This window comes from Cetorhinus maximus, chromosome 27 (genome assembly GCF_964194155.1).
Source record: "Cetorhinus maximus chromosome 27, sCetMax3.hap1.1, whole genome shotgun sequence".
Classification (NCBI taxonomy): Eukaryota; Metazoa; Chordata; class Chondrichthyes; order Lamniformes; family Cetorhinidae; genus Cetorhinus; species Cetorhinus maximus.
Genome location: NC_135905.1, coordinates 29,699,775 through 29,712,686, shown reverse-complemented (window position 1 = coordinate 29,712,686; position 12,912 = coordinate 29,699,775).

Below are 12,912 nucleotides of genomic sequence, written 5' to 3'. Positions count from 1 at the left end.
AACTGGCCAAGGACACAAAGGCCATTTGTTTTAAACAGGAACCTTGGCAATTACAACCTCATTTTTTTTTAAATCCTGGAAAAGCAAACTGCAGACATGGCTGTAAGATTTCAATCAATTAAAGGTGACGTAATCCCCTCAGTCTGCCAGCAACTTCAAAATGGAGATGGAGTAATTATCTTCATCAATTACCAGAGATAGGCAGCTACCTTGAGGGTCAATATTGCAAGACGCTGCTCCCAGCAATGGGTGTAAAATCGAGATTGTCGTAAGTCAATGCAAGCTTACCTCCAAGGCCGATCTTCAGTCAAGGTGCACAAATATCTCGTTATTCTTTATATTGCTTTGGTTTAGATCAGCACACTTGTCTCTGAGCCAGAAAGTACTGAAGAAACCCTTGCATTTATAGAGCACTTATCAAAATCTCAAGCCATCACATTGCCATCTGAAGCCATTGTTGTGCTTTTTTTGGCTGGAAATTACTGTGGTAATGCAAAGAAATACAGCAGCCAATCAGACACAGCAATAAGATAATGACCAGATTATTCGTTTCTGTGATGTTGACTGAGGGATAAGTATTGGCCAGGACACCGGGCAGAAACCCTCCTTTGAAATAGTGTCATGGGTTCTTTTATGTCTACATGAGAGGGCAGATGGGCCCTCAGTTTAATGTCTCATCTGAAAGACAGTGCCTCCAACACTGCAGCACTCCCTCAGTATTGCACTAGGGATGCCAGCCTAGTTTTTGTGCTCAAGTTACTGAAGGAGTACTGCACTATTAGGAGTGCCACCTTTCATGAGATTTTTAAAATTCATTCATGAGATGTGGGCATCGTTTACTAGACCAGCATTTATTGCCCATCCCTAATTGTCCTTGAGAAGGTGTTAGTGAGCTGTCTTCTTGAACTGCTGCAGTCCATATCGTGTAGGTACATCCACAGAGCGGTTAGGGAGAGAGTTCCAGGATTTTGACCCAGCGACAGTGAAGGAACGGCGATATACTTCCAAGTCAGGATGGTGAGTTGCTTGGAGGGGAACTTCTAGGTGGTGGTGTTCCCATGTGTCTGCTGCTCTTCTAGATGGTAGTGGTCATGGGTTTGGAAGGTGCTGCCTAAGGAGGCTTCGTGAGTTCCTGCAGTGTATCTTGTAGATGGTACACACTGCTGCTACTGTGCACCGGTGATGGAGGGAGTGAACGTTTGTGGATGTGGTGCCAATCAAACGGCTGCTTTGTCCTGGATGGTGTTGAACTCCTTGAGTGTTGTTGGAGCTGCACTCACCCAGGCAAGTGGGGAGTATTCCATCACACTCCAGACTTGTGCCTTGTAGATGGTGGACAGGCTTTGGGGGGTCAGGAGTTGAGTTACTCGTCGCATGATTCCTAGCCTCTCTTGTAGCCACAGTATTTATATGGCTTGTCCAGTTCAGTTTCTGATCAATGGTAACCCCCAGGATGTTGATAGTGAAGGATTCAGTGATGGTAATGCCATTGAACGTTAAGGGGCGATGGTTAGATTCTCCCTTGTTGGAGGTGGTCATTGCCTGACACTTGTGTGGCACAAATGTTACTTGCCACTTGTCAGCCCAAGCCTGGATATTGTCCAGGTCTTGCTGCATTTGGACATGGACTGCTTCAGTATCTGAGGAGTTGTGAATGGTGCTGAACATTGTGCAATTATCAGTGAACATCCCCACTTCTGACCTTATGATGGAAGGAAGGTCATTGATGAAGCAGCTGAAGATGGTTGGGCCAAGGAGGAACTCCTGCAGTGATGTCCTGGAGCTGAGATGGCTGACCTCCAACAACCACAACCATCTTCCTTTGTGCTCGGTATGACTCCAACCAGCAGGAAGTTTTCCCTCTGATTCCCATTGACTCCAGTTTTGCTGGGGCTCCTTGATGCCACACTCGGTCAAATGCTGCCTTGATGTCAAAGGCAGTCACTCTCACCTCACCTATGGAGCTCAGCTCTTTTGTCCATTTTTGAACCAAGGCTGTAATGAGGTCAGGAGCTGAATGACCCTGGCGGAACCTAAACTGAGCGTCAGTGAGCAGGTTATTGCTAAGCAAGTGCCGCTTGATAGCACTGATGTCAATTCCGGCGCGCGGCTGCCGATAATTGAAAGGCCTATTTAAGGCCATTAACAAGCTGATTAAATTCAATTCTCTGCTGCCCGTCCAACGCTATGGTCGGCCGGCTGGCGAAAAGGCCAAGCGGCCTTTACATTTTTTAGGAAACCTCATCCACAAGCGGGATGAGGTTTCCTAAAGCAAATAAACATTAAATGGAAACTTTATTTTGGAATTAAAAACATGTCCCATCTCATGTGACAGAGTCAGAGACAGAGTCACATGAGGGGACATGTTTTATTGAATTTTTACTGTCTTTATTAATTTTTTTTAAAAAGCGCTTCAATCTCCCTGAGGCAGCCCAGCGGCAGCTCCGTGGGTCAGGGAGATTGAAACGCTCTTTCGTGCGCATGCGCGAACTGCACACGAGACCCGACTCTCCCTCCTCCCCCCCCACCCGCACAGGGAGCGCCCGGCACTGCCGCTCGCGATCCACTCAGGGTGGGCCTTCATTGGCCGGCCCGTGTGAACCCACGAAGCCGAGCCAATCGCGGGTGGCGGTTGGTTTTCCGACCGCTCCGGCCGAACCTGCCCAACGAGGGAAAAATTCTGGCCAAGGTCTTATTTCACAAAACAAGCCGTAGCCACAAGATGTGGCAAGAAGTCAATGTTTTCTGACCTGATTGAAAAACGTCAACCCAATTACCAAGCCAGGGGGACAGAACAGGCACAATGGGCTGAAGGGTCTCTTTCTGTGTGGAATAATTTTATAATTCTATCATTCGAATAGTGACAAGATAAAAGGGTTGAATGACTGGTGAAGGGATAAAGAAAATTTGCCCAAAGATCCAATTATCCAAAGCACATGGAACAGGCCTTTTCCCTTCTTCTTAAAGGGGCCGGGGGAGGACAGAGCAGGAGAGTGAGTAACCAAGGAACAGAATGGAGTAAAAAGCCTCTGTCAGTTAGTGGAATATTATTCGACAATGGCTACTATTAGGTCAGTGGGATTGGGTGATTTGTGAATTATTCTGAATCAGATCATCACATGAGCTTCCTTTAGATGCTTAGAGGCTCTGTTCAATTTGTTTGGTATAATTGGATCTGTGAGTGAAGTTTCTTCCGTCTGATTCTGAGTGTTTGAGATTTTTCTTCAGAAGGATCTTTGCTGATCGCCAATATCAGGATGGGGAGTGTGACAGCAGTGACCATTCAGGCAGATTCTATTCCATGGATTGAGTTCATTGCAGTGTGTGTGACCTTTCTCATTGTGGTGTTTAGAGAAGCCAGTGTTACACGTTTACATCAACATTATATGGGGAACCACACAGCTCAACAAACCTGTGCTGGAGTTTGCCCGACTGAGAAACTATTTCTTACCATAGTTACCTGCCCTGTTTCAGTTCATTTTATAACCCCTTATGTGCTGAAATTGGACTACCTGAGGACCCCATAATGAAAAGGGGGGGATTCCTCCTGAGAGCATCATTGTGGGAAACTTCATGTAAGAGGAAAAATTGGATCCTTAAATGACTTCTTCGATACGGGGCAAACTGACGCCTTCAACTGACTTTAAATGTTCGACTCTGTCTTGAAGCACAGGAGGACTTCATCTGTTTATCGATGCTGCCTGAAGTTACAATGCTCTAAGTGCGGTTTAAACGGCAACTGCTTGCATTTATACAGCACTTTCAACATAGGAGAAACTTCCCGAGGCGATTTACTGTAGCATTTATCAAATGAAATTTGACACCAAGCTGCTCATGGAGATATGAGGAGGAATGTGTAAGAGCTTCATCAAAGGCCGGGATTTTCTGGCCCCATCAAGGAGGGTCCCACCATGGGAGACTCATCGGCCGAGCCAAACGCCCACTGGCTTTCGGCAGGACCGGGCAAGGCCGGCCGCAGGTGGGACTGGAAAATCCCGGTGAAGGAGGTATATTTTAAGGAGCATTTTAGAGGAGGGGAGAGGGGGGAGAGAGGCAGCAGGTGTAGGGAGAAAATTCCAGATAGAACTGAAGGCACGGCCGCCAATGCTGAAGCGATGAAACTTGGAGATGCACTAGAGGCCAGATCTGGAGGAGTGCAGAGATGTTGGAAGGTTGTCGGGGGTGGGGGGGGAGGAGATTACAGAGATAGGACATGGAGGAACTGAAAACAAAGATGTGAATTTTAAAACTGAGACACAGCTGAGCTGGGAGCCAATGTAGGCAGGAGATCCTGACTAACCAGGAGGAGCTTATGTAAGTTTTAAATAAAATACTTTCCTATGGGCGGTCTCGTGGTTCCAGGCTTGTGACCCACTCCAGGACTCAATGGCCAAGGAAGGTGTGTTCATAATGCGGTCGAACAGGGTTGAGTATCAACCTGCAAATCCTTCCAACACACACCTAGGGCAGGTGGTGAGAGCGGGAGAGATTCCTGGTCAGCCAAGAACGTTGGTGCTTCTACCATCACTGCCCATAGCTCCAGACTACAACACACATGTAAAAGTGTATATTGCCACAGCAACCTGGACTCCCTGAGTGAGCTATAACATGCCACCATATTTCTTTGAAACCTTCAAGAGGAGCGGGAGTGCTCCTCTCCTCATAGTCCCGCTAAAAGGGTTCTTGGGCATGACCAGGTCTTGGCCTTGCCAGTCCCTAGGCTCCGACTCCCTCCTGGCACTGGTATCAACCAACGAAGCCCTGGTCCAGTCCAAAGGTCCTGACCTGACCGAGCGCCGGTTCCCCATGGGTCCCAGGCTCCCATCGTGATTTCTTGCTTCCCCCCCACCCGACCCTGTCCGAGACCTGGGCCTGAAGTTTTTCTGCGTCAGGCTGGCTTGGCGGGAGTGGGCACGGGTGGTCAGGAAGCTGACCGCTGTCCGCGATCAGCTCCATGCCGCGATATCTCGTGGGCGGGCCAATGAAGGCCTGTCCTGCATGGATGGCGAGCGGCAGTGCTGAGTGTTACCTGTACCGTGCGGGGGGAGGGAGGGAGGAAGAGGCAGTGCTGAGTGTTACCTGTACCGTGCGGTGGGAGGAGGGAGAGGCAGTGTTGAGTGTTACCTGTACCGTGCGGGGGGAGGGAGAGGCAGTGCTGAGTGTTACCTGTACCGTGCGGGGGGAGGGAGAGGCAGTGCTGAGTGTTACCTGTACCGTGCGGGGGGAGGGAGAGGCAGTGCTGAGTGTTACCTGTACCGTGCGGGGGGAGGGAGAGGCAGTGCTGAGTGTTACCTGTACCGTGCGGGGGGAGGGAGAGGCAGTGCTGAGTGTTACCTGTACCGTGCGGTGGGAGGGAGGGAGAGGCAGTGCTGAGTGTTATCTGTACCGTGCGGGGGGAGGGAGAGGCAGTGCTGAGTGTTACCTGTACCGTGCGGGGGGAGGGAGAGGCAGTGCTGAGTGTTACCTGTACCGTGCGGGGGGAGGGAGAGGCAGTGCTGAGTGTTACCTGTACCGTGCGGTGGGAGGGAGGGAGAGGCAGTGCTGAGTGTTACCTGTACCGTGCGGGGGGAGGGAGAGGCAGTGCTGAGTGTTACCTGTACCGTGCGGGGGGAGGAGGTTGATCTGGGCCTGGTACAGATCGCACAGACGCGCGAAAGAGCTCTTCAATCTCCCTGAGGACACGGAGCTGCCTCGGAGATTGAAACACTTCTCGAAAAAATGAATAAATACAATGAAAGTTCAATGAAACGTGTCCCCTCGCGTGACTGTGTCACACCAGATGGGACATGTTGTTAATTTGAAACAAAAGCTTTTATTTAATTTGTATTTGCTTTGGGAAACCTCGTCCCGCTCGCGGATAAGGTTTCCTAAGAAATGTAAAGGCCGTTTGGCCTATTTGCCTGTCCGCCCACTGTAAGGTTGGATAGGCAGCCTGAAATTCAGGGTAATTATCTTACTAATGGCCTTAATGAGTCTTTCAACCAGCGGCGGGTGTGCAGCCGACTCCGGTGAGCGCCGACCGAATGAAATATTGTCATTTTACACTCCGTGCGCCCACAAGCCGAAGGTAAAATTCTGGCCGAGGGGTCACTCCTGCCAGACCGTGATCGGTAAAGTAGCCCGGGCGTTGCGCTGTTTCCTTTAGGGGGTGAGGGAGGGAGGGTGTGTGCCCTCCTGATGGCACCCCTGCCTGTTCCTATCACCCCATCCACCCTCCTCGCTCCAGCTAAGAGGAACCTCAGTGTAATTCAGGGCTAACTCCTGCCTGCTGTACCCCACTTAACACAGGTGAAAAGACCCTGAAGCTGTACAAAGGACGGAATGCCTAATGAAAATGGTTTCTTCTCCTTCTCCTCGGTCCTGCTGCAATCCTTGGCCACCAGATGGTGATAGTCAGTAAAAGATTGGATGGAGCATCATTCATATTACGAAGATGCACTGGGTTTGAGATTTGTTTGTTCCTGTCTGGGGTCGATCGAGTGAACCCTATGATCCATTCTCTGCCCCCCACCCCCCACTTAACTTTTCTCAATGGGCGGTGGGCTCCAATCTCTCAGGGCTGTCTTGCTGTGATGAAATGTTTACCTGCAGGTTCACTCTCTCTCTCTCTCTCTCTCGTGTGTCTGTAATGTTATTGGATCCTGCGAGGAGAGGAAAGAAAGAATTTGCATCTCTATCACACTTTTCACTACCTCAGGACGTCCCAAAGTGTTTCACAGCCAATGTAGTGTAGCCGCTGTTATAACATAGGAAACACAGCAGCCAATTCCCCACAGTCAGATCCCAGAAGCAGCAATGCCGCAGTATCCTGCCGGTTAGGGAATATAAATCGTAGCCAGGAAGAACTCACCTGCTCTTCCTCGAATAGTGCCAGGTGATAGTTTACATCTGCTGAGAGGACAGATGGAGCCTTACCTCAGTAACTCATGTGAAAGACAGCACCTCCAACAGTGTAACATTCCCTCAGTACTGGAGTGACAGGCTACATTGAGTGATTAAGCTCCTAGAGTGAGACTTGAACTCACCACCTTCTGTCTCAGAGCCAAGAGTTGTACCCACTGAACCACCGGATGCATATTGCACCATCAATTGCATTCCTTTTATCTAAAGATAACTTTGGACTCTTTTAATATTAGCCTTAGGTCCACAAAAAGGAAAGACAGGATGTCGGTTTAACATCTCATCCAAAAGATGGTGCCTCTGACAGTGCTGCTCTCCATCAGTACTCCCCCAAAGGGTCAGTCTAGGTTTCAGTGACATGTCCTCTTGACCAACTCAGTATCTCAGCTTGAAGTGCTACTTAGTGAGAAGTGTCCAGCCAGTCAGTCTAGTGTTTGAAATTTAAAATCTAAAATTTAATTGGTAAACCACACACATGCTCATACACACACACACACACACACCATCTCACACACACCATCTCACACCATCACACACACACACATCATCTCACACACACACCATCTCACACTCACACACACACACACACACCATCTCACACACACCATCTCACACACGCACACCATCTCACACTCACACCATCTCACACTCACACACACACACCATCACACACACACCATCACACACACACACACACACACCATCTCACACACACCATCTCACACTCACACACACACACACCATCACACACACACCATCTCACACACACACCATCTCACACACACACCATCTCACACCATCACACACACACACACCATCTCACACACACACCATCTCACACACACCATCTCACACTCACACACACACACACACCGTCTCACGCACACCATCTCACACTCACACCATCTCACACTCACACACACACAGCATCACACACACACCATCACACACACACACACACACACACACCATCTCACACACACCATCTCACACTCACACACACACACACACCATCTCTCACACACACACACACACACCATCACACACACACCATCTCACACACACACCATCTCAAACACACACACACACCATCTCACACACACACCATCTCACACACACACACACCATCTCACACACACACATACACACCATCTCACACACACCATCTCACACACACACCATCTCTCACACACACACACCATCTCACACACACACCATCTCTCCCACACACAACCATCTCACACACACACACACCATCTCACACACACACACACCATCTCTCACACACACACACCATCACACACACACACACACCATCTCACACACACACACACACACATACACACCATCACATTATGCAGACAAATGCAAGCACATACACAAAAACATCACATGAACACAAGCACACACACCGTGCACAGGGACTCACACAAACATTCACATGCACACAGAGAGAAGGAGCCTCCATTGGATGCGTGCCAAGGTTATGTCAATTAAATAGATGGTACAGGTGGCAAGAGTTTTAATATTTTTTATGTCTCAATTTTCCCTGTCACACAAACAGATGGCATCCGATTCCTGTAACAGGGTCTGCCTCCATTCCCAGCAGGATTTCAGCTGCAGGCACAGATTCACAGATAATTTAATTGAAGGATCTGAATGCAGCAGGCGTGTGAATTATCACTCTAGTTATAACATGACATTCATCTGGATTTCAGCTGTCTGTCGGAGAAAGGAAAGTACCGTATTATGCAATACAGGCCGCACCCCAAAGGCAAACTCTGTCTGTGGGGGACAAAAAAACTCAACATGCAGGCTGCAACCACAAGTCAAACTGGACTAATGCTTTCAAGCAACCAATAAATGGCTCAACACAGAAAATTTATGTTTCACCTCCTGTATAAATTGTTTTCTCTCCTGCTCGTCAGTTTATGTCCTTGGGCACTGCATGGCTCTCAGACCTTTCAATCAATTTTCACTGTTCTCCAGAGCCCTGCATTACCAACGAGTGCCTGCTGGTGGCAATGCCATCCTGTGTGGCTGCTGGGAAGTAGTTACTGGGACTTCCAGCCTCCAATAAGGGTTACCGACCCTCCAGAATTACCCTGGAGTCTCTAGGAATTGGAGATTAACCTCCAGGACACTGCAGGGGGCAACACCCAGGAGAAAACTCGGAGGAACATTAAACAAAAAAGAACATTTCCTTTAGACGCTTTTATTTATTAGGCATAGGAGAGTTCTGTTGAAGGGTCATGTGGACTCGAAACGTCAACTCTTTTCTTCTCCACCGATGCTGCCAGACCTGCTGAGTTTTTCCAGGTAATTCTGTTTTTGTTTTGGATTTCCAGCATCCGCAGTAGTTTTTTGTTTTTATCTCTCAGTGTCTACCCTGTCACGCCCTCCAGAATCTATTATGTCTCAGTGAGACTGCCTCTCATTCTTCTAAACCCAAAGAATATAAGCCCAATTTACTCAGCCTCTCATCACAGGAAAAACCCCTTATCTCAGGGACCAATTTAGTGAACCTTCGCTGTACTGCCTCCAATACAAGTATATCCTTTCTTAAACGTGGAGACCAAAACTGCACACAGTACTCCAGATGTGGTTTCAATAAGATCACCGCTCATCCTTCTAAAATCCAATGAGTACAGGCCCAACCTGCTCAACCTTTCTTCATAAGACAACCCCTTCATCCCAGGAATCAGCCTAGTGAACTTTTCCTGGGCTGTTTCCAAAACAAGCAAATCCCTTCTTAAGTAAGGAGACCAAAACTGTACATAGTACTCCAGGTGTGGACTCACCAATGTCATGGAAACCAATTCCAATTGGTTATGGCCAAATTTAGAACTAAGAACATGGGAACATAAGAAATAGGGGCAGGAGGAGGTCATTCAGCCCTTCGAGCCCGCTCCTCCATTCAGTGAGATCATGGCTGATCTTCTACTTCAACTCCATTTCCCTGCACTATCCCCGTATCCCTGGATGTTTTTAATATGTAGAAATCTATCGATCTCTGTCTTGAACATGCTCAACGACTGACCCTCCACAGCCTTTGGGGCAGAGAATTCCAAAGATTCACCACCCTCTGAGTGAAGAAACTCCTCCTCATCTCAGTCCCAAATTGATGTCAAGAAGTTTTTTTTTACAGAAAGAGCGATCGAGATGGGAGATAAATTTGAGCAAAAAAACCCTGGGAATATTCAGTGGAATATAAGTGGAAGTTGGATGTGTTTCTGGGAGGGCTGTGAAGGCCATTCATAGGTTCTGATGAGCAGATTGGAGGAGGCATTTGGTAATTCTGTTGCAGTGATGTTTCCATTGAAGCAGATCAGTGATGAATTTCCCTGGTTTTAGGTGGTTGCATTGGGCATATATGTGTAAACAGTGGCAAGTTGGCTCAACACATCTTTCCATGGAAATGCTGCCTGTTCAAATCAGAGACATAATTTACAAAACACTGGATCTAAAGTTTACATAGAAACAAAACCTCCCGTAAAGAGAGACAGACTTGCTTTTTATAGTGCCTTTCACGACCTCTGGTTGTCCTAAAGTGTTTTGCAGCCAATTAAGTCATTTTTGAAGTGTGTTCACGGTTGCAATGTAGATAAAGCAGCCGTCATTTTGCGCACAGCAAGATCTCACAGCAGCATTGAGTTAATAACCAACTCACCAAGGCTCCTTCAACAGCACCTTCCAAACTTGCAACCGCTACCACCTAAAAGGACAAGGGCAGCAGATAGATGGGAACACCACTGCCTGGAAGTTCCCCTCCAAGCCACTCACCATCCTGACTTGGAAATATATCGCCGTTCCTTCACTGTTGCTAGGTCAAAATCCTGGAACTCCCTCCCTAACGGCACTGTGGCAGTACCTACACCACATGGACTGCAGCCGTTCATGAAGGCAGCTCACCACCACCTTCTCACGGGCAATTAGGGATGGACAATAAATGCTGACTTGGCCAGCGATGCCCACACCCCATGAAAGAATAAAGAAAATGAATTGTTTTAGCTATTAATTGAGAGATAAATAATGGTATGGACATTGGGGATAACTCCCTGCTCTTCCTTGGAACAGTGCCATGGGATCTTTGACCCGAGAGAGCAGACAGGGCTTTGGTTTAATGTCACACCTGATGGGGCAACTGATGGAGTACTTTAGAACCCACTGTTGTAAAGTCAGAAAAACATGACAGCCAATTTGTGCACAGCAAGCTCCCACAAACAGCAAACCTTTGAGGTCAGGGCACATGTAGACATTTATTTTCAGCCCCACATGGTGCCATTCCTTATTTCTGTGTGGTGCAGGATTGGATGGTGACCAGTGATGGTGAGTGGTGTGCTCTCCATGGCAACACCTCTACCAGTCAGGGTCCACTTGCCAACCAATCAGCACTCTCTTCACATGCAGTATAAATGGTTGTTTTCCCCTTATATTGGTATTCTTACAAAGTGTCCTGATGAGTGCAAGACAAAAAGCTTCGACATGTCTCTGTTCCCAGCAACACTCGCTCCCCCCTCCCCCTTTAAGATTAACAGCTTTGCATTTTACTGTGGACAGCAAACAATGGGAACCTTCCATTTGAAGCCTATAAATGGCCTTTTGCGGACATGATTGTAAAGATATTTGATGTGTTCACACAAAATTGCTTTGTCTCACATTATGGTGGCAGATTTATCCGATTCATCCTAAATGGGTTGATGGGTCTGTTAAAATAACAGAATAATTTGAGACACTGATGCAATGTCTGTTTGATACTACAGTCCCCGCCACTTGCCATAGGCCCTGTTAGGTTAACTCGATTAACCTGCTATAAGCGCTGGATGGTGAATAGTCTGTCAGCAACAACAGGACAGACTGAGGCACTGGAAACATCCGAGGCCAGGATTGAAATACCCATTGGTTCACAGGTGTTGTCATCATGACTGGGCTTAATGAGGTGATGACTTTTTAAAATTTATTCTTTCATGGGGTGTGAGCATCACTGGCAAGGCCAACATTTGTTGCCCCTCCCCCAACTGCCACCTCCTTGAATACAGCTGAGCGGTTTGCTGGAACATTGCAGAGAGCAATGAAGAGTCAACCACATTGCTGTGGGTCTGGAGTCACATGTAGGCCAGACCAGGTAAGGACGGCGGATTTCCTTCCCCAAAGGACATCAGTGAACCAGATGGGTTTTTACGACAATTGTAGTTTCATGGTCACCATTTCTGAAACTAGCTTTCAAAGGTAGATTTTTTAAAAATTAAATTTAAACTTCCCCAGGGGCCATGGTGAGATTTGGACCTGTGTCCCCATAGTATTAGCCTGGGCCTCTCATCCAGTGACATTGCCACTACCCCACCATCTACTCCTCCCCCTGTCATTGCCATTAAGACCATACCAGCTAATGGAGCATAGACTGTATGGAAAAGGCCTTGCACACACTCACTCCCATGGTCAGGCACCACTCCACACCCACTGTAGCTGTGGCACCTGTTCCACTAACCCAGGAAACATCTTGCTGTGCTTTGTATGCACCACCAGCATGTTTCAAAAACTGCAGCTAATGACAAACATTCTCCGTCCGGGAGTTCCTAGCAATAACTCTCCAATCAACCTTGATCCTCTGGCAGTACAGACTCCCTCTTTCCAGGATCGCTTGGATTTTCCAGTCTGGCATCTGATGGAGAACTGTACTGGGTGGGAAGGTGAAAGGAGAGATTGGCCTTCTCCTGAGGTTAACACTGCTAAACCTTCTCTTTACTCTCCTGTAACCCTGACAGTACATGGAGGAGAAAGGAATGGAAGGACATTCTGATAGGGTGTGATGAAGTAAATAGAGTAGGAACATAATCAGTGCCAAATAGTCTGTGTCTGTGCTGCAAAATTGTATGTAGCTGTAAATTTTTAAAATTCTCATCCTTGTTTTGAAATCCCCCCTGGCCTTGCCCCTCTCAATCTCTATAATCTCCTCCAGCTCTACAGCCCTCCGAGGTCTGCCCCTCCTCCAGTTCTGGCCTCCTGCGCATC